This window comes from Strigops habroptila, chromosome 2, assembly GCF_004027225.2.
Source record: "Strigops habroptila isolate Jane chromosome 2, bStrHab1.2.pri, whole genome shotgun sequence".
NCBI classification, from domain to species: domain Eukaryota; kingdom Metazoa; phylum Chordata; class Aves; order Psittaciformes; family Psittacidae; genus Strigops; species Strigops habroptila.
This window is the reverse complement of record NC_044278.2, coordinates 77,917,506-77,937,388: the sequence shown is the minus strand read 5'-3', so window position 1 is coordinate 77,937,388 and position 19,883 is coordinate 77,917,506. Positions and strand designations below refer to the sequence as shown.

General features: G+C 39.4%; 1 long non-coding RNA gene across 1 annotated transcript; it reads left to right on the top strand.

Annotated features, from left to right (window-relative positions):
- The first annotated feature begins 4,212 nt into the window (after nucleotides 1–4,212).
- LOC115604228 lies at nucleotides 4,213–19,500 on the top strand. Its single transcript, XR_003990159.1, has 3 exons — nucleotides 4,213–4,298; nucleotides 10,377–10,382; nucleotides 19,491–19,500. It is a non-coding gene; the product is annotated as an uncharacterized LOC115604228 (long non-coding RNA).
- The last annotated feature ends 383 nt before the right edge of the window (nucleotides 19,501–19,883 follow it).

Here is a 19,883-nt window from a genome sequence, read left to right as displayed (position 1 = left end):
AAATGCAAGCAACCATGCCAAGTTAGTTTAGTAAAATAATTTCCTTTCTAATCTTAAAAAGAACATTAATCCCTGATAACCACAGTAAACATCACATATGCAAAGGCAAATTATAAAAGTTAAATGAGAAGTTTAACATATGTGGTCAGCTCCCTCTACATAGTTGCAAAACCTTACGCAGCTAAAAAAAGTATAGGTCCATATAACAAAGTTCCCGTTTCAAGGTTTCCAATCCACAAATATCATTAATCTGTCCCAGTATTCACATTCCAAGTGTGATGTACTATAAGATGAAAGTTGTATGAAAAGCATGTTAGAAAAGGAAATACAGTCTTACAGCAAAATGCTACTCCGAAATACTGGGTCCCTTGCAGATGACTACTTCTCACATAGTGAAAGACACATTCATAGTATTCTTTACCCACCGGGAGATGCCTATGTCTCTTCAGTCTTTCTCCATCCTCTTTAGAAAGACAACATAAAATTCATTTAGACCATGAATTAAAGAGTTAGATAATTAATTCAAACTTCCCAACTGTGGTCTAATAAAATACAACGATCTAGTTTTATACACTACATTTATAAAATACGTGAGAAAACAGAAGACAACTAGTATAAAATTTACAATTTTATGCAACTTAGCAATATCTTTAGTTTTGAATAGTGATTTATGTTTTTCTCTAGTTGTTTGGTTAATTGATTGCTGTATTGTAAAAATTATTAGCTCTTTACTCAGTAATAGCTATCCAGTAGCTCTGTGGCTTAAGTATTAACGTTTTCAGCAGCAGGTCACAGAATAGTTTATAATGGAGGTTGACCTAGCACTGGTCCAGCTTACAGATAAAGAAAGTGAAATACAGTTTTCTTAAAGTGACTCTGCACTATAGTGGCAGCGCCTGGAAGATCTCCTGAATTCCCTGAAAGAGAGCACTGATCCCAATATATGAAAGTAATTGTGCTTCCAGAGTAGTATTTGAACAGGATAAATAAAAAAAGTGTGCTACTCCGATAAAATCTGACTACATGGTTTGTCTTAATTCTGCCTTTTCCCAGTTTATGAGCATTTTACTTTTTAATCTGAACACTCCTCCCACATAAAATCAGCTACACATTCATTCATTGACTAACATGTTGATTTACTAAGAAAACTTGTAACATTACTTGCTTGCAAATGGGCTAAGAACATTAAGCACGTCAAAAGAACTGAAGTATGTATGCTTAGCATACTCTCTAAATCAACAAGGCATGAGTAAAAAGTGTGAATAATACACAGAAGTAGTAGGCGAGATAACAACACTAATAACAAGAGAACTGATTAAGACTGCAGTGAAGCTAGAAGAAATTGTTTCTTGAGTGAGAAGTAGAAAGCCACAACAGAAAAAAAAATGGATCTTTCTCTCCTGTCATTTACCTTGGTTTACAGTGCTTTTACAACAACTCCTAACTAAAACATCATAAGAGAAAAAAGGATTGTGGCCTGTGAATATTATTATTCAGCCTTCTTGTTTGTGAGAAGCTTCATATTTAGCACTTACGGGCAATAAAAGGTTCGATAAAATGTACAATATAGGCATAGTCTCCTTCACAATATTTTCTAGGAGTAAGATAGCTACGTGCTCACATATTTTCACCAGCACTGGACCATACTGAATTTTAATGTGAATACTAGCAAATTATAAAGATTCTTACTAAATTTTCTAATTACACCATTAAATCTGATACCAATATTTTCTGTTTTCTCGTGCTTAGAAGAAATGCAGAATACTAGATGACTATTTTATAAATTCACTGCAAAGTACATCAAGCAGCTCAGAATCTTACTGGATTGCTTTGTTAATTTGTGTTATTTCAAGCAAGTTTTTATGTTTCTTGTACTTTCTAAAATAGACTACTATATGATACCACTCTATACAATACACTGTGACAAGCGAAGTGGCTGATGGCACTGCCCTTTATCATTGTGTTCTCAATACTTTTATGTTGGTGTTGGTCAACAGCTGGTTGAATGGGAGCTGGCATTGCGCACAGGTGGCAAGGGCAGCTAATAGCATCCTGGCCTGTATCAGAAATAGTGTGGCCAGCAGGACTAGGGAAATGATCATCCTCCTATACTCAACACTGGTGAGGCTGCACCCCAAATACTGTGTTCAGTTTTGGGCCCCTTATTACAAGAAAGACATTGAGGTGCTGGAACGTGTCCAAAGGAAAGCAACAAAGCTGGTGAAGGGTCTGGAGCACAAGTCTTATGAGGAGTGGCTGAGGGAACTGGAGTTGTTTAGGGTGGAGAAAAGGAGGCTCAGAAGAGAGACCTTATCACTCTCTCCCTGAGCCTCCTGAAAGGAACTATAGAATACTTAGCGCTGGAAGGGACCTTAAAGATCATCTAGCTCCAACCCCCTGCCATGGGCAGAGACATCTTCCACTAAACCAGATGATTGCTCAAAGCTCCATCCAACCTGGACTTGAACACTTCCAGGGATGGGACATCCACAGCTTCTTTGGGCAACCTGTTCCAGTGTCTCAACACCCTCACAGAAAAGAACTTCCTCCTAATATCTAATCGAAATCTACCTTCTTTCAGCTTAAAGCTGAAAACCTTGTCCTATCACTACATGCCCTTGTAAAAAGGTCCTCTCCAGATTTCTTGTAGGCCCTCTTTAGGGACTGGAAGTCTGCTCTAAGGTCTTCCCAGAGCCTTCTCTTCTCCAGCATGAACAACTCAACTCCCTCAGCCTGTCTTCATAGGGAAAGTGTTGCAGCCGTTGGAGCTTTGTGGCTGTAGTGAGGTGGGTATTGGTCTCTTCTCTCAACTAACAAGCAAGAAAACAAGAGGAAATAGTCTCAAGATGCACCAGGGGAGGTTTAGATAGGATGTTAGGAAAAACATCTTCATCAAAAGGCTTGCCAAGCATTGGAACAGACTGCCCAGGGAAGTGGTTGAGTCCCCATCCCTGAAGGTATCTAAAAGACGCGTGGATATGGCATTTAGGGATATGGTTTAGTGTTGGCAGTGTTAGGTTTACAATTAGACTCAATGGTCTTAAAGGTCTTTTCCAACCTAAACGATTCTATGATTCTACGTTTATTAGTGATCATCTTTTTGCCCTTCATCTGCTACCATTCTTTTAATGACAAGTAACTTATATCTCTACCTATTCACATATTATGAATATTACCCGTACCTCTGACATAACTGGGAGCTTTTAAAACATTTAAAATGTGGTTTTAATTGCCTAAATGAATTATACATCTGCTTTTGATTATGCAAACTGTAGAAAGATGTTGCCTGATTACTGCTAATATAATGATTTTGCTTTTGTTTCAATTGTTGGTGTTAATTTTCTTTTATTTTTTTCTATGACAGTTGTGATGAGTGACTAATTGCTAACACCTGGCTCATAAACCATAGAGTACTGATTAAAAAGATCATCATATTGAAAGAAAGTTACCAGTGTCAAAATTTTAAGAATATAACGGAATTCAAGTGAGTTGAAATTGCATTATTTCATGTAAGAATTGCTTGTATTATGGCATTTGTTATTATGAACACACACCTTTTATAAAAATTTTAATTAGGATGATCAGTCCCAGCCATTTCAACTCTAATATGTTTCTTTCTTTCCATTCATCTTTTTGGGCTTCCAAACCTAAGCTTTCGTTCCGTCCTGTTGGCCTGTCAAGATTCAAGCAATTAATCATTCTGTTGTTGATTTATGCTACATGTTTCTAGAAGTTCTAGTAGGAAAAGGTTGATTTCTCTTACAAGATTAGATTCTCTCTACTACTATCACTACTTTGGTTATTATTGCTGGCATATACTGAAGTGGTGGGCAAGACTGTTCCAAAAGGAGGCACGCTATGCTAGAACTACATAAATGCAAAGTGCTACAGGGGTCTACAAATAATTTAATGAAGATGTCTCATAGCAAAATTAAACTTCTTTGTCTTTAATATAGCTTAAACATTGGACCAGGCTCTACAGTCGAGAAAAAAAAAGTAAATAAATGAAAGATAACTTTAGAGAGATAGATAGATAGATAGATAGATAGATAGATAGATAAAGGCTATTATGTGTTATTATAGTCTCCCCAGCACGAGAGAGACATGGGACTCCTGGAGAAAGTCCAGCAAAGGGCTACTAAAATGGTTAAGGGTCTGGAGCAACTCTCATATGAGGAAAGGCTGAGGAAGCTGGGCCTGTTCATCGTAGAGAAGAGAAGGTTCAGGGGGCATCTGATCAGTGTATGTAAGTATCTGAAGGGATGGTATCAAGAGGATGGGGCCAAACTATTCTTGGTGTTGACATGTGATAGGATGAAAGACAATAGGTGTAAATTAAAACACAGAAAGTTCCACCTGAACATGAGGAAGAGGGTGACTGACCATTGGAATAGGTTGCCCAAATCGGTTGTGGAGTCTCCTTCCCTGGTGATATTCCAGAGCCAACTGAACAGAATCCTGAGCTATGTGCTCCAGGTGACCCTGTTTGATCAGGGAAGTTGGACCAGATGACCCCTGGTGGTCCCTTCCATCCTCAACCATTTGGTGATTCTGTGATTAAGTACCTATGAAATGAAGTGCCAGACTGTAATAATCAGTGTGAGTACTTTTATACATCTCTGATAGTCCAGTTTTACTATTTTTTTTGAGTTACAATATTCTAGTAATACAAAAGGTTGTCTCCACGTAATAGTTTTGTCTACATTGAAGCTTAATTAAAGGAGAAATAATTCCACCACCCTTTTATTTCGGTTTTAAATGCTTTGCCACTCCCAGGCTTCCAAAAGTGAGCATACATTCTAACAGGGTCATGCTCCTCTGTCTCAGAGTTACTGTTTAACCAAACATCAATAAATCAAACTTTTAAATTATTTTCTGCTAAATTTCACTTTAAGTATTAGAGGAAACTATGTGAAGACAATATCTGCACTTTATAGTTTGATTTATTGCTTCATATTATCTTTCATTAAGGGAAACCAAAAATGAGATCAGCACAAAATATTTAAAACTGAACAGCACTATTTGCTTGAAATAGTTTTTTGAACATTTTAAGACTGTGAAAGAAACAAGTGCGAAAGATTTTCACTTATCACAAGACAGAGATTTCAAGTCAAATTTTTCTTATTACAGATATCATTAAAACAATGCATTTGTACTTTACTGAAGGTATTTCCAAAGAGCTGAAATTGAGCCTTTAGTCAGTCCAAAGGGTGGATCGTGATTTATTGTTAACACTTCAGGTTTGGAGTACATTAATATTAAGGGTCTGGAGTATGTTTCCTTTGAGGAAGGCTGAGAGAGCTGGGGCTGTTCAACCTGAAGGAAAGAAGCCTCAGGGGATATTTTATCAATGTGTACAAATACCTGAAAGGAGGGTGAAAAAAGGACGGAACCAGGCTCTTTTCAGTGGTACTCAATGGCAGGACCAGAGGCAATGGGCACAATGTGAAACACAGTATGTGCACATAAGGAAACACTCATTTACTGTTAGGGTGACTAACCACTGGCACAGATTGCCATGAAAGGTTGTGTAGTCTCTCTTCTTGAAGATCTTCAAAATAGTTCTGCACATGGCTATGGGCAACTGGCCCTAGGTGGACCTGCTTGAGCCAGAAGTCCCTTACAACCTTAAACATTCCGTGATTCCCTGATTCTGTGGTTCTGTGCATTCAGTACAAAACTCATGAATGTAGAAATTGTGCAATTTTTAGTTATCTTAGCTGTAGCTAACTTTATACTAGGCCCAGTATATAGGATGATATGGTAAAGAGGAAAAATACAGAGTACTGTTTGCACAGAGTTTAACTCCATGTCAGTTAGAAATGAAGTGGCAATGGCTAACTTTTCTTACAGAAAAGTAGAGTAAGATCTGGAGAATATCCAACTTAGAAACTGAATCTGACTCTTCTGCACTAATTATTCAGACATGATTAAATTTTTGGTTGCAGTAGTGGCCCAGCATTTACACAGTGCCAGAGTTCAAGCCTTGCATCTTGGTTCTCAGAATTTTATGTATTTTTTTGCAATTCTAGATGACAGGTAAGCAATCTGACATAGTCACATAGTTTCCTTTATCCAGGGTTTGGTTTTTTTCCTGTTGGTTTTTTTTTTTTTTCTTTTCTTTTTTTTTTTTTTAAGGGAGAAAAAACCAGTTTAATAATTCAGTGATATTTGTGATTTTGGAACGCAAACATTTGCCAGATAATGGTTTTGCCTGCTTGCATTCCACTATTCTTCCTTTTCGCTGCACTGAAAGTTGTAACATGCAAAAGAGAAAAAAATATGTTTGCTGTTTTCCTCTACAATATGAAGAAATCAGAAACACTAAACATGTATTCAGGAAAAATATCATTCTTCTTGGACAATCTAATGACTATTTTATAACTATATATTTCAAAAAGTCATCTTGAAAACATGCAAAAATAAGATGAGTGTTCAGTCTGTGCAAGAATGTGCTGCCGTGACAATAATAATATAACTTCATTACATATTTACAATTCATACAGCCACAGGATTTGAACAAAAGTGGGTTTTTACAGTAAAAGTAAAAAATATTTCCAGCTGGTTTCGTACAAATGCTCTTAGAATGCCATCAAAAAAAGCTCCAAGGTCATTCAGATGTTTTCTAGCATTATTGAACAAAAGTTTATCACACTATGTCCTGTCCTTATCTAGCAGAGTCCTTCATCATAAATTCCTCTTTACCCACATATTTCTCTGCTTTAGTTATATGTTTTCCTGAGCACAAATCTAACCTGAAGATCTGATTGCAGATCTGACGAAGGTGTACCTCTATATAGTTACCTTTTTTCAGAAGTGAAGAATTTTGTGCTATGCTGGAACTGAAGGTTCATTTCCTCCTAAAGCCAAATAGAAGCACTCTGAAGCAAAACACCTGAACTCGGGCCAAGGGGGCAATACCTGCCATGGGCAACCCACTCTGTCCAGCAGGGATCCTCAGGCACTGATCGCTCAGTGTAACCCCCTCTTTGCTTGATAAAGAGCACTCAGCATTAGGAGGCTAAAGACAACACCAAAGGGAAAGGGTAGACGATAGAAAGATTATGTATAGCAATTTTAAGGGAATTATTGATTAAGCCTTTCTATATTACTTAGATAATTTTTAATATTAGACTTCTATTATGTACAGTGAATAAATTTTAACTCCATACAGACTTTCCCAATATATTTCAGGGCACTACAACCTTCTGAAAAAGAAAATGCTGAATTGATAGGATCTCTCTGTAAGCGGTCATTTGAGGGTTCTTTTTCTGTCAATACTGGTTTACATCTGACTGTACATCCTGGTAAGCAGAAGGATGTAACAAGACTACGGAAGTAGTAAAAAAAATGCCAGCTGGCTTGCTCTTTTCTCTTGCCTGTGATAAAGGTTGCAGGTGTGTTTGTTTTGGTTTTCTCCTTTTCTCTAATCTTATTCCCAGAATTAGTAGGGTTATTCCTTTAATGAATTAGGCCTTATAAGCTTGGTCCTTTTGCCAAATTGCCTTAAATCTGGGTCTTTCATAGGGCAGACTTGAGCAATGATTTTTCATTGGAAATGTCATTACTTTAGGAGGCCATTGCATTGGATTGTTGTTCTAAAAGAACAATTACACTGAAGCAGTAATTTCAGATTGATTGCTCTGAAGCATGAATTCAGAAAAACAGTCTGTGTTTAAAAAATAAACTTCCTGAATCTACCTGTGCTGTTACCTGCCACGTTTAGCAAGTTGAGTGTTAAAAATTAAGGAGGGAAAAGGAAAAAATTATCAACTGGTGTTCAGTGGAGAAAACGCATTAGCTGAAGATTGGCTTAGCATAGCTTTTCTGAGGAAGTAAAGTAATTGCAAAAAGTGCACCATTGTCACCTTTTCTGTGAAACATAGCTCCCTAAAAATGGAAACATAGGTTTGTCTTATTAATAAGTGATGAGGCTGTGAAGTGAGATGGTGCAGTGAACAAAGACTGATAATTCATCCCATTATAATGTGAATTATTTTTCTGCATGTATTTTTTTCTGAAATGATGTGGTTAAATATATTTATATTACATTATAGTTCTACATACGATCCAAATTGTTTGCCCCTCTTGATACTGTGAGTGTGGTTCAATAGACTAAAACCGGATGTCTACTGATATTGAAATACTTTTGCTTTGGCGGTGATACATCTGTGCTGCTATGTCTTTGCCTCCTCCCACACCAACACACTAACTCCTGGATTGTACAGGGGCAGTATTCATTTGTTCTTCCATAGTGGGCATATCATCTTAAAAGATACATATATTGCCTGTCTTGCACAAGCACAAGGAATCCAGCACACAGAATATAGGCATCTTGTAGCTGGTACAATGCACCCCGCTATGGGTCTGTGCTGAGATTTTGCTGCCTACCTGCCAGCTGTTCTTAGTTATGATATAGCCATGACTACAGAAAAAGCCCACCTACAGCATAAGGCTTCTGAAATGAGGATGAAGAATTACCCTCCAATAAAAAAAAGTTGATCCCATACTTGCTGAGGTGGTTATGAGACTATCCACAATATGGGCAAAAAAATTAAGACTTTTTGCTTACAATAATGATCACCTGTTTGTTTCTCCTGGTTGCCTGGAATGACACTTTTCCTCTTAGAGAGGGCAAACATAGTGTTTTGAAGTGTGTGAGACATGCAGCAGTTTTATAGCTGTGTATTGTCCATCCTGTGAATGGAGATATGTTGAGAAGACATGAAGAAGTGCTAAGTGCTTTCCTTCTACCTGCTGCAGATCCTCCAGTGTCTGTCTGCTGTTTGCCTGGTTACAGTCTCCAGCAGGTAAGAGAAGCTGACCAGAGGAATGACTTTGTGTGGGTAGTATGTATTAGCAGAGATGCTGAATTGTTCTTCTGTGAAAGTCAATGCATGAATGTAGAAATCTATTGTCCTAATATTGCATAAAAGTACAATTAGATATTGTCCTGATATTACATACAAAATACAATTTTCCATGAGCATATGCACAAATGTATCAGTTGCTACAAGTGTTCATGAACACTACTACCTCTTGAGATAAGGTAGTTCTCTTATCTACAGACATAAGTGGTGGCCATCGACAAGTTGGTGCAGGCTGTGTGGTACAAAGATGTCTTTATATAATTCAGGATGCAGCTGAGAAGAGTGATCACGGCACTTGAGCTAGTGAAGAATACAGTGTTCAGGGAAATGTGAATGTCTTTTATGCAAATACACTGGATACTTTCACATCCCTGCCTTTCCCTTGGCAGGCTTTAAAATACCTGTCATTTTATTTCTCTTTTCTTTCCTTTTCTTTTCCCTGGTTTTTCTTTTCTCCCCTGCTATTTCACATGTGAGGAACTCCCTCCATTAAGTTATGCAGGCTATGATACACTTACAGCAAGGATCTGAAATATTTTGACTCAACAGGTGAAGGTTTCAGATGTGTTGTAGTGTTGAGACAAGGAAGTACAAAATCAAATATAATCCTTTGTAAACAAGAAAATTCAGTTTTAAGTAACTTCAAGCTTGGTGGCTTTGTACATAACAACAAAACTTTCCAAACCTAAAAAGCCCAACCAAAAGAACATAATAAGGATCACTGTATAAGATAAATCGTTGTAGCTGACAGTTTTAGAATCTTATGACCTTCGCACAAAATCTATTGTAAGCAAAACAGGACTGTAGATAAAGAGTGTCTGAAACTAGCAGATGTTCAGGATGTGCTGTAGCGAAGTTAACTGATAAGTAGAAGGACGAGAAGTCACTCACTTATGTCAGCAGTGTTACAGAACTAATTAAACTGGCGTAAGCACTTATTTTCTGCGCAGACCTCAAAGACTACCAGAACGAGAATTCAAGGAAAAGATAAGGTGATGAAGAGGAAGATGATGAAGAAACGACCACCAAAGGTCCCAAAGACCACTACCATAATAAAGTGTGCATGCGGGAAGAATGTTCTAGGAATGTGATGTCATGTATAAACAACTTCATGAGTATGTATACAATATAATGAATATGTATGACTAATGACAATATAATCATGGTTTGATTGATGCTCGGACAGAACATACTAGGAGGAGCTATCCCCCATGTTCTCCGGCGAAGCAATAAAGAATACCTGCTTGTCAAACTTAAAACTTTGTTGACGAGTTTTTAATGAGTTCTACGAATCAGGTGTGCTATGTGTGACTCACTGTAACTAAGTATTGAGCACATTTAGGAAATATATTAAAAATGCATTGCGTAGTATAATACTCATACAAACACATTTGGAAAACTAACCACAGGTTTTTGAAGTCTCTTTGTTTTTATTGTTTATTTATGTTTTAAATCCTTTGTTCACATTTTTATTTCATTTTTATTGTTTGTTTTTCCTAAAGCCAGGTTGCTGTTTTTAGTAAAACTAGTTATCAGCTTTTGGTAGCCTCTAAAGACTTCTGTAGCCAGCTGTGTAATTCATGATTGGAAAAAGTCCTGCACATTCAGATGTTTTTATTCATTCCTGATCTGTGAGTATCATGCTTCTGGTCATCTGCTGGAGTACAGAACCAGGAAAGAGAATAAGATGTGACAAGACACAACATAAGATGACATAGCATATGCCTATTTACCTGATAAATTGCACATTAGATTAGACTAAATATTTAGCAGGTTATTTTTGTGCAGCATGGTTTGCAAAGGAAGCCCAGAAATTTTGCTACCAACAGCATGGGACTGGGCAGCAGTGGCAGTGAGAGATCAGAGTAGCCATTCCTTGGTTCTTCAGACTCTTCACCACAGATATTGCTCAGGAGGAAGAATAGTACCATCCAGGCTTTGGGCTGCAGGGAGAGCTTGTTGACTTTCCTCGGATTGAGGACTGTTATTTGGCTGAGTGTCATGGCCAAAAGGCTTACCCAGTCCGTTAATATGTAAGAGACTGGAACTGTGGGTTTGTAGGATGCCATAATACACAAGGACACAGAGGCTTTATCCTCTGAATTTCTCTATTACAGGTTACTACAAATATGCCCCAGATCACCACTAGTAAGTATACCTATGTACCATACAGTAAGCATACCTTAATAAAGTAAGTATGTGTGTATATATATAGAGCTATTAAAATTGTTATCAGCAATTGGTAATCTAATATCAATCAATAGTACGGCAGCAGTCAATAATAGCAGAAATCAGTAATATAGCAACAACCAATAACAGCAACAACAGGTGAGAATACACCATTCCAGGTTACTATAAACTTACCAGTAGTGAAGCTACTTATCAGCAATATAACAGCAGATAGATTACTTGTATGGATGTATATAATACTGGTATCAAGAAATTTCAGAGATTTCAGAAGGAGACAAACCTTGAAGCAGAGGACAAACCTATCCCAGAGAGGGACTCAACCATTCTAAAGATGGGACAAAAAGCTGAATCAAGCCCAGAAGTGGAACCAGAGGTGGGACCAATAAAATAGGAGACAGAATCTCACTTCAAAGGTGGTCCACATTCACAGAGTCTGGAGTCAGCCAGGTGTGCCTCGTGAGGGCCCAAGATTTCATAAAAGATAGTGTGGTGAAATCAGCCTGTTTAAGGTATGTTTTCACCTGTAACAGCCAATAGATGATGATATTTTCTTTTCTTTCAGAACAATTTTATTTTCCCAGACTGTTTCCCTGTTTTCAGATGATAAGTTGCCATTACAGTTCCTCAGTTTTATGCGTATCAATGGTATCTCAGGATGCCTCCGGTTTTTCGGTACCCAGCTGTACTTCAAAGACAGCAGCTGCACTTTTCAAGGATGCTTCTGGTTCTCAGCCCTAGTTCCCAAGTTCACAGCTCCCAGGCTGGCAGGTAGTTGCTCTGACAGTATTTTCAGCAGACATTTTTCTTCTGTTCAGTAATTTTCGTCTTCTAACCAGGGTGCATTTACGGTTGCTCATATGACTGGGGAAAGCTGAATCTGGTAAAACTTAGGTATCAGTGTATTTTTCCTATAGGTCTGTTTGCTTCTGCTCCTGCTGGTAGATCAGAGTATACCCACACATAAGACAGGACAGAGAGTGGTGATCAGGCACAGGGCTCAGATCAGACAGACCAGTGTCTTGCTTATACAAAACCAGACTCTTTTATTCTCCTTCACACCATGTTGGTTCCTCCTACATCAACTTTGATTCTTCTCTTTCTCTGGTCTTGCTTCTTCCCAGTAAACATACCCAGAATTGGTGTATTCAAACACCTTTACTTGGATCATCTTTTCCTTAAATGGTATCACTCGTGGTTACTGAGGCACTGTTGGTCTTTCAAAGGTCTCGTATGTTTCCCTTCAGCTGCCTGTAACATTTGGCCATTTTGAACAATTCCCCTTTAACCATCTTTGAGATCCACCCATCCCTAGTGGAGCTATCCGCAACTTTTGTCAGCTTCCTCCTCTGTTACGTATCATGTCCAGCAGTTTCTTTATGTCAGATCAAGCAGTTTCTCATGAGATGTTCAGTTAGCTAAACTTCAGACTGAGGTCCAGTCATTTGCCTTCACTTCTCAACGCTGGTGTTCAGAGGAAGGTAACTCAAACCCCACTGTATAGAGATAAAATATAATAATCCACAATAATCCCATAATAATCCACAAAATTCACTGATTTCTACAAAGTGAGTACTGTGTTGACGACATTCTACTTCATTTTCTGCATGACCTTGGTTTGCAAATTTTAGTTTTCTATGACAGAAGTATTGGAAGGTTTCACAGATAATATCATGGCAGATTTATTAACAAGTGAAGTGTACTTAGTGGTTCAGAGATCAGCATTGCATAAAATCAGCTAACATCTTTTTTTCGTTCAGAAATAAAGGAATGGCTATGTTTGGCTTCAGGCCAAGGTTCTATCTAACTCCATATCCTGTATCTCACAATGATAGTGTGCAGGTGCTAACAGAAGACTATTAACAGGAGAGACATTTATGATTCTTTCCAAAACTCCAGCAGTTTTCAGCTCTGGGAATTTCCTGACCCTGATACATTTTTTCTGTTTTATTGATCTTCAAGTTTACTCCTCCAGATGCTGCTTTTTCTCCCTCCGAACCATTGCTGTGGAGAGCAAAATGGGCATGAGGCATACCAGTTCACATATAATTTGTTTAATTGTTTATACAGGAAAAAATTTGCAGCAAAGAAGGGAATTATTCCCAGTCATCTTCACTCATCACATACATGCAATGCAGATACTCTTAAGCCATCCGTACCCAGGCAATAGTCCCTTGTGTATCCCTGCAAGAGACCACATAGCAGGTATCGTTGGATTGTGCATTGTGATTCTCCCTGCGTCCTCCTTGCAATGGTACAACAGCTACCATCTCACCATAAAGCTCTTGTGATCTAGAGGGCCTGGCATCTCTCAGGGCTGGCCTGTCCTGGTGTCAGTCATCCCTCTCACAGTGCACTGGTGTCATACTCTGAATAAGGAGGTATGTGAAAGACGGTTTTCCCCTTTGAGACTACTTCCCCATATGATAAGTCCAAATGACAGATCTTGTCCCAGCTGCACACCAGTTGGCACTCTGTTCACAACTGTCACTCCATCATCCTGTTGCTATGGCAGAAGTGTCAATTTTTGCTTCATTCTGTCATCACCTTATTGGCAGGGAAGTCCCAAGTAATAAACTTTATACCTAACATTTCATACATGGTTACTTAGGTGCCTTAAGATGGAAAAATCTTCAAGGGGACATCCACATAAACTTTTTGTATCAGCAGTGTCCTTTGGCAAGTAATTCCATATATTTGCTCTCCTTATCATGAAGAAACATTTAACTATTTCCTGTTCTGAACCTAGTTCTTGTCTATCCCTTTGTACCCTCTTCATGATACTCAAGAAATCTAGCATACCTCCTTCCCAAAGCAATCATCTCATTTACAACGTGAAGCGTATATTGAGTTATTTCCATAAGGCAGCTACAAGCATTTTTTTGCTGATCTTCCTTAAACCTTTCTTCCTCTCAGGATATTATTTTTAAAAAGAAGTTGATTAGTTAAACCTAGAAGTTTTACAGACACTGAACCACAGCTATCTAATTTACCATCTTCTGTATAGAGCATTAATTCCTGTTTCTAATTAGTTTTAATTTATGTGGTTAAGGGATACAGGATGGGCTTCAACCACCTGCACTTTTCCCCAGACAAATACATTCATCAGGTAACAAGTAGTTGCAGAAATCTTGTGATCTTGACCATGTTTTTGTATAACAACTGTCAGAGAAGCAAGACACTGTATGGAATTACGGAATCATAGAATAGTTTGGGTTGGAAGGGACCTTCAAAGGTCGTCTAGTCCAACCTCTCTGCCATGGGCAGGGACACCTTTCACTGGACCAGGTTGCTCAAAGCCCCATCCAACCTGGCCTTGAACACTTCCAGGGATGAGACATCCACAACTTCTCAGGGCAACTTGTTCCAATATTTTACCATACTCATTGTAAAAAATGTCTTCCTCACATCCAGCCTGAATGTCCTCTCTTTTAGTTTAAAACCATTACCTCTCATCCTATCACAACAGGCCCTGCTCTCCCCATCTTTCTTATGGGCCCCTTTTAAGTACTGAAAGGCCACAAAAAGGTCTCCCCAGAGTCTTCTTTTCTCTGGGCTGAACAACCCCAACTCTCTCAGCCTTTCCTTACAAGAGAGGTGTTCCTTCCCTCTGATAATTTCTGTGTCCCTCCTCTGCACTCTCTCCAACAGGTCCATATCTTTCCTGTACTGAGGACTCCAGAGCTGAATGCAGTACTCCTGCAGACCCAGGTAGGGTCCTACCAGAGCACAGTAGAGGAGCAGAATCACCTCCTTTGACCTCCTGGCCACAGTCCTTTGTATGCAGCCCAAGTTAAGATTGGCCTTCTGGGCTGCAAGCGCACACTGCCAGCTCATATCCAATCTTCCATCCACCAGTGCCTCAGAGTCCTTCTCCTCAGGGATGCTCTCAATCCCTTCTTCCCCCAGCCTGTATTGATACCAGGGGTTGCCCCAAAGCAGGTGCAGGGCGCTGCACATGGCCCTGTTGAACTTCATGAGGTTCACATCGGCCCACTTCTCAAGCTTGTGCAAGTCTCTCTGGGTGGCATCCTGTCCCTCAGGTGTGTCAACTGCACCACTCAGCTTGATATCATCTGCAAACTTGCTGACGGTGCACTCAATCCCACTGTCTACGTTACTGATTGTCCTGGGTTCAGCTATAGCAGTCATTTTTCTCCTTCTTAGTAGCTGGTGCAGTGCTGTGTTTTTTAACTTTCAGCCTGGGAACAACGCTGATAACACTGATGTTTTTAGTTGTTGCTAAGTAATGTTTATTCCAACCAAGGACTTTCTCAGTCTCATGCTTTGCCAGGGAGGAGGGGAAGCCGGGCGGAAGCAGAGACAGGACACCTGACCCAAACTGGCCAAAGGGGTATTCCATACCACAGCACGTCATGCCCAGTATATAAACCGGGGGGAGTTACCCAGAAGGCCTGATCACTGCTCGGGTCGGGCTGGGTATCGGTCGGCGGGTGGTGAGCAATTGTATCCTCTCCCCTTGTTATTTCACTAATCGTTATTATCATTGGTGGTAGCAGTAGTGGTTTTGTATTATACCTTAGTTGCGGGACTGCTCTTATCTCAACCCATGGGAGTTACATTCTTCCCATTCTCCTCCCCATCCCTCCGGGAGCGGGGGGGAGGAAGAAGGCGGGGGGGGGAGTGAGCGAGCGGCTGTGTGGTTCTGAGTTACCGGCTGGGCTCAAACCACGACACTGATGATGATATTAAACGGTATTGGTCCCAGTATGGACCTCTGATGGATGCCACTTCTCACTGATGTCCATGCAGACATTGAGCTATCGACTACTACCTTCTGGATGCATCCATCCAGCCAATTCCTCATCCACTGAACAGTCCACCCACCAAATCCATATCTCTCCAATTTAGAGAGAAAGATGCTGTGGGGGACCATGTCAAAGGCTTTACAGAAGTCGAGATATACATGCATAGCCCTTCCTTTGTCCACTGATGCAGTAACTCCATGATCAAAGTTTGGTCAGCCAGGACTTGCCCCTGGTGAAGCCGTGCTGGCTGTCTTGAATCACCTCCTTGTCCCACATGTGCCTTAGCATAGCTCCTAGAATGATCTGTTCCATGATCTTCCCAGGCACAGAGAGGAGGCTGACAGGTTGGTAGTTCCCAGAGTCCTCCTTTCTAACCTCTTTTAAAAATGGTGCAATATTTCCCTTTTTCCAGTCACTAGGGACTTCACCTGACTGCCATGACTTTTCAAATATCATGGAGAATGGCTTGGCAACTACCTCAGCCAATTCCCTCAGGACTCTGGGATGCATCTCATCAGGTCCCATAGATTTGTGTATGTTCAGGTTCCTCAAATGGTCATGAACCTGATTGAGACCTCCTCGTTTACAGTGGGAGGGTCTTTGCTCCCCTGCTCCCTGCCTTGCAGTTCATCCACTCTTACATCAAATTGAGCAGTTGCTGATTCCTTGGAGGACAGGTCTACCGTTCAGATCAATGACCAGGTGACCTCCAAAGGTTCTTTCCAACCTGAATTATACTTTCATTCTATAATTTAGGTAGACTGCACTGAATATAAAGTGTTAGAAGCAAGCACTTTGCATACTGAAATGCGATTTTCTTCAATACCAGATTAGATGTTGGACTGCATTTGCCTCCTAAATCTGTTAATTATGGAGTTCCTCATAGGACAAGTGTTTCACTGATTCCATTCTATGTTTATGTATAGCCTTGAGCTTATAATGATTCCAACCATTTTTGGCATTTACACAGTCCAGCACTGGAAAGCGCCAACACGCACAAAAGGATTCAGTTTTTAAAACATGGGAGTTTAGAGCTATGTTAGTTGATCTAAGTTTTTATATCCCTTTTTAATGATTACTCCTAAAAGGTACACATCTGGTCTGCCATCCCTCTATAAGCCTTTGAATATGCTGCAAGCCTGTGGTGGCTTGACCCCAGCTGGATGCCTGGTGCCCACCAAAGCCACTTTATCACTCCCATCCTCATCTGGAAAGGCGAGAGAAATTATAATGAAAGGCTCAAAGCTAGAGAGAAGTACAGGGAGAACTCCCAGCAATTACCATCACGGGCAAAACAGACTTAGGGAATTAATTTAATTTATTATCAATCAAATCAGAAGAGGATATTGAGAAATAAAAACTAACCCTTAAAACACTTTCCTTCCCCCCTCCCTTCTTCCTAGGCTTAATTTTACTCCCAAATTCTCTCCCTTCTCATCACCAGCAGCACAGGGGTATGTAGAATGGGGGTCACAGTCAGTTCATCACACTTTGTCTCTGCTGCTCATTTTTTCATTTTTTTTCCCCCAGGAAAAAAATCAAGCCTTCAGATGCAGCAAAATTGTAGGTATACTTTACTTCAAAAATACACATTGAAGATTAAAAAGTTCAACGTTTTTATAATTGAAGTAGGGGCTTAACACCCTGAGGCAATCAGTGTTGATGATGCTTCAGATAATTTCTAGTAAATAAGGATCCTTCCTCCCGTACATTAAAGTAGCTCCTTTTTTTATTTCAAAATAACCTATTTTTCATTTTTAAGTAGTGGAAAATCTGAAAATATATTAATATTTTATAGGTTTCTTTTATGTTTCTTTTTTTTTAAGGAAAAATGGAAGTTGTGTTAAAATTACTTTCTAAATTTTTCTGCAAGAGTATCTGTTAATAATTTTTTTTACTTCTAACCATATTTTTTTCAATATATTTTTCTTATAAACCTAATATAACATTTCAACCTTATTTTGCTACAGCCATATGTCAGAGGACTAGTTCATTTTTCAGCAAAGGCAACAAGTTCGTTCCCTCAAGGAAAACTTGCTTTGACAAAAATAACAGAAAAAAAGGGACTATAATTGGTCAAAAAAAGGACTTTAGATGCTATCCCATTGGCTCAAGCAGATCCATCAAGGAGGCACACGAATAGATTTTCCATGTACCTAAAGTAGCTATCTATAATTCTCCCAGTGAAAAATCAGAAGACTTTCCTTTGTCATGAAACATTAATTACAGATTTATTAATAGCAGTTAAAAAAAAAAAAATCCCAAACCAACAACCTTTGTTTTTCTTCTTCAGCTTGAGCAATACCTTACTTATTTTCAAAATATTTTTCAGACTCCCTACTGGCTGAGCAAAGGAGTTATTAAATGCTGGAGAAGAAAAATACAGGTTAATAAGTGAAAAGGACATATTTAATATTCACTCCATCATCCATTCTTAGTTATCTTACGCTTCTCAAATCAGTTATCTTTTAGTAATTTTTTTTTTTTTAGAACACTGGCTTACTTGTACGTATATGAACTTACACTTATGACAAAAGTTTGTGTTTGCTTTACAATAACTCTCACGGTTCAAACTCTAGTGAATGAAATTAGAAACTTTAAAAGGCTTTTCTGATGCTCTTTTTTTTTTTTTCCTTCAGAGTTTATTTGAGGAAAATGATGTTATTCACAACATACTGATCACCAGAAGTCATACTCATTTTGCTGAGTACTTCTAACAAGCATGCTAGCCAGATTTCATGTTTACCAAACTTTGATGTTTTCAGAACTTAAATGCTTCTCTGGCATATTCTTTAAAGATGTTTTAAAATGTCTGATAGCTGAAGGCAAGCCCAACATATACAGCAGACATTTACTTTTCCTACAAGAGTATTTATCATCTACACATTCTAAAGCAAACCTGACATTTCAACTGACAGTGAACTTTTCAGAGTTTTGTGAAAGCTAGCTGAGAATACTTCTAACAGCATATGTATAATGAAAGGAGTTTCACTGGGAGGGCTTGGCAGAAAGATTTTACTAACAATTGCAGTACGTTGGAGATGTGATATAGAGTAAAAGATAGCGCTTCCAAATAATTGTACTTTCCACCTGTTTTAGGCAACACCTGAACGGTAGCCAGCCTTTCCATTTCTTTATCAATACATAGCAAGATTGCTTTAGAATAAATCAGATCTTCTGTAAAAATATATGCTTTGACATTCAGCATTCTTATCACTGACTAATGAGTTCTGTGGGATGTGGCATTAAAGACTTTTCGCGGGGTCTTGGTCACTGAAAAACAGAACATGAGCCAGCAGTGCATGCTCGCAGCCCAGAAAGTCAACTGTATCCTGGGCTGCATCAAAAGAAGTGTGACCAGCAGGAGGTGATCCTGCCCCTCTACTCTGCTCTCGTCAGACTCCACTTGGAGTACTGCATACAGTCCGCAATATAAGAAGAACGTGGACATGTTGGAGCAAGTCCAGAGGCCAGTCCAGGCCACGGGGATGACAAGGGGGCTGGAGCATCTCCCATATGAAGACAGGCTGAGAAAGTTGGAGCTGTTCAGCCTGGAGAAGAGAAGGTTGTGTGGAGACCTCATAGCAGCCTTCCAGTATTTGAAGGGGGCCTACAAGGATGCCGGAGAGGGACTCTTCATCAGGGACTGTAGAGATAGGACAAGGGGTAATGGGTTCAAACTTACACAGGGGAAGTTCAGGTTAGATATAATGAAGAAGTTCTTTACTGTGAGGGTGGTGACGCACTGGAACAGGTTGCCCAAGGAAGTTGTGAATGCTTCACCCCTAGTTGGATGCCAGGTTGGACAGGGCCTTGAGTGACGTGGTCTAGTGGGAGGTGACCCTGTCAATGGCAGGGTGGGTGGAACTAGATGATCAAGGTCCTTTCAAACCCTAACCATTCTATAATTCTATGTTTCTGTGATTTTTCCATATTCTGTATTAGAGATAGCTAGCATCCATAACAAGCAAGTTTGTGTCCAGAGACTTGATATAGCCCGAGTAACCCAGTTTTGAACTGCAACCTGGCAACAAGAAAACTTTCAGAATAGCCAGTA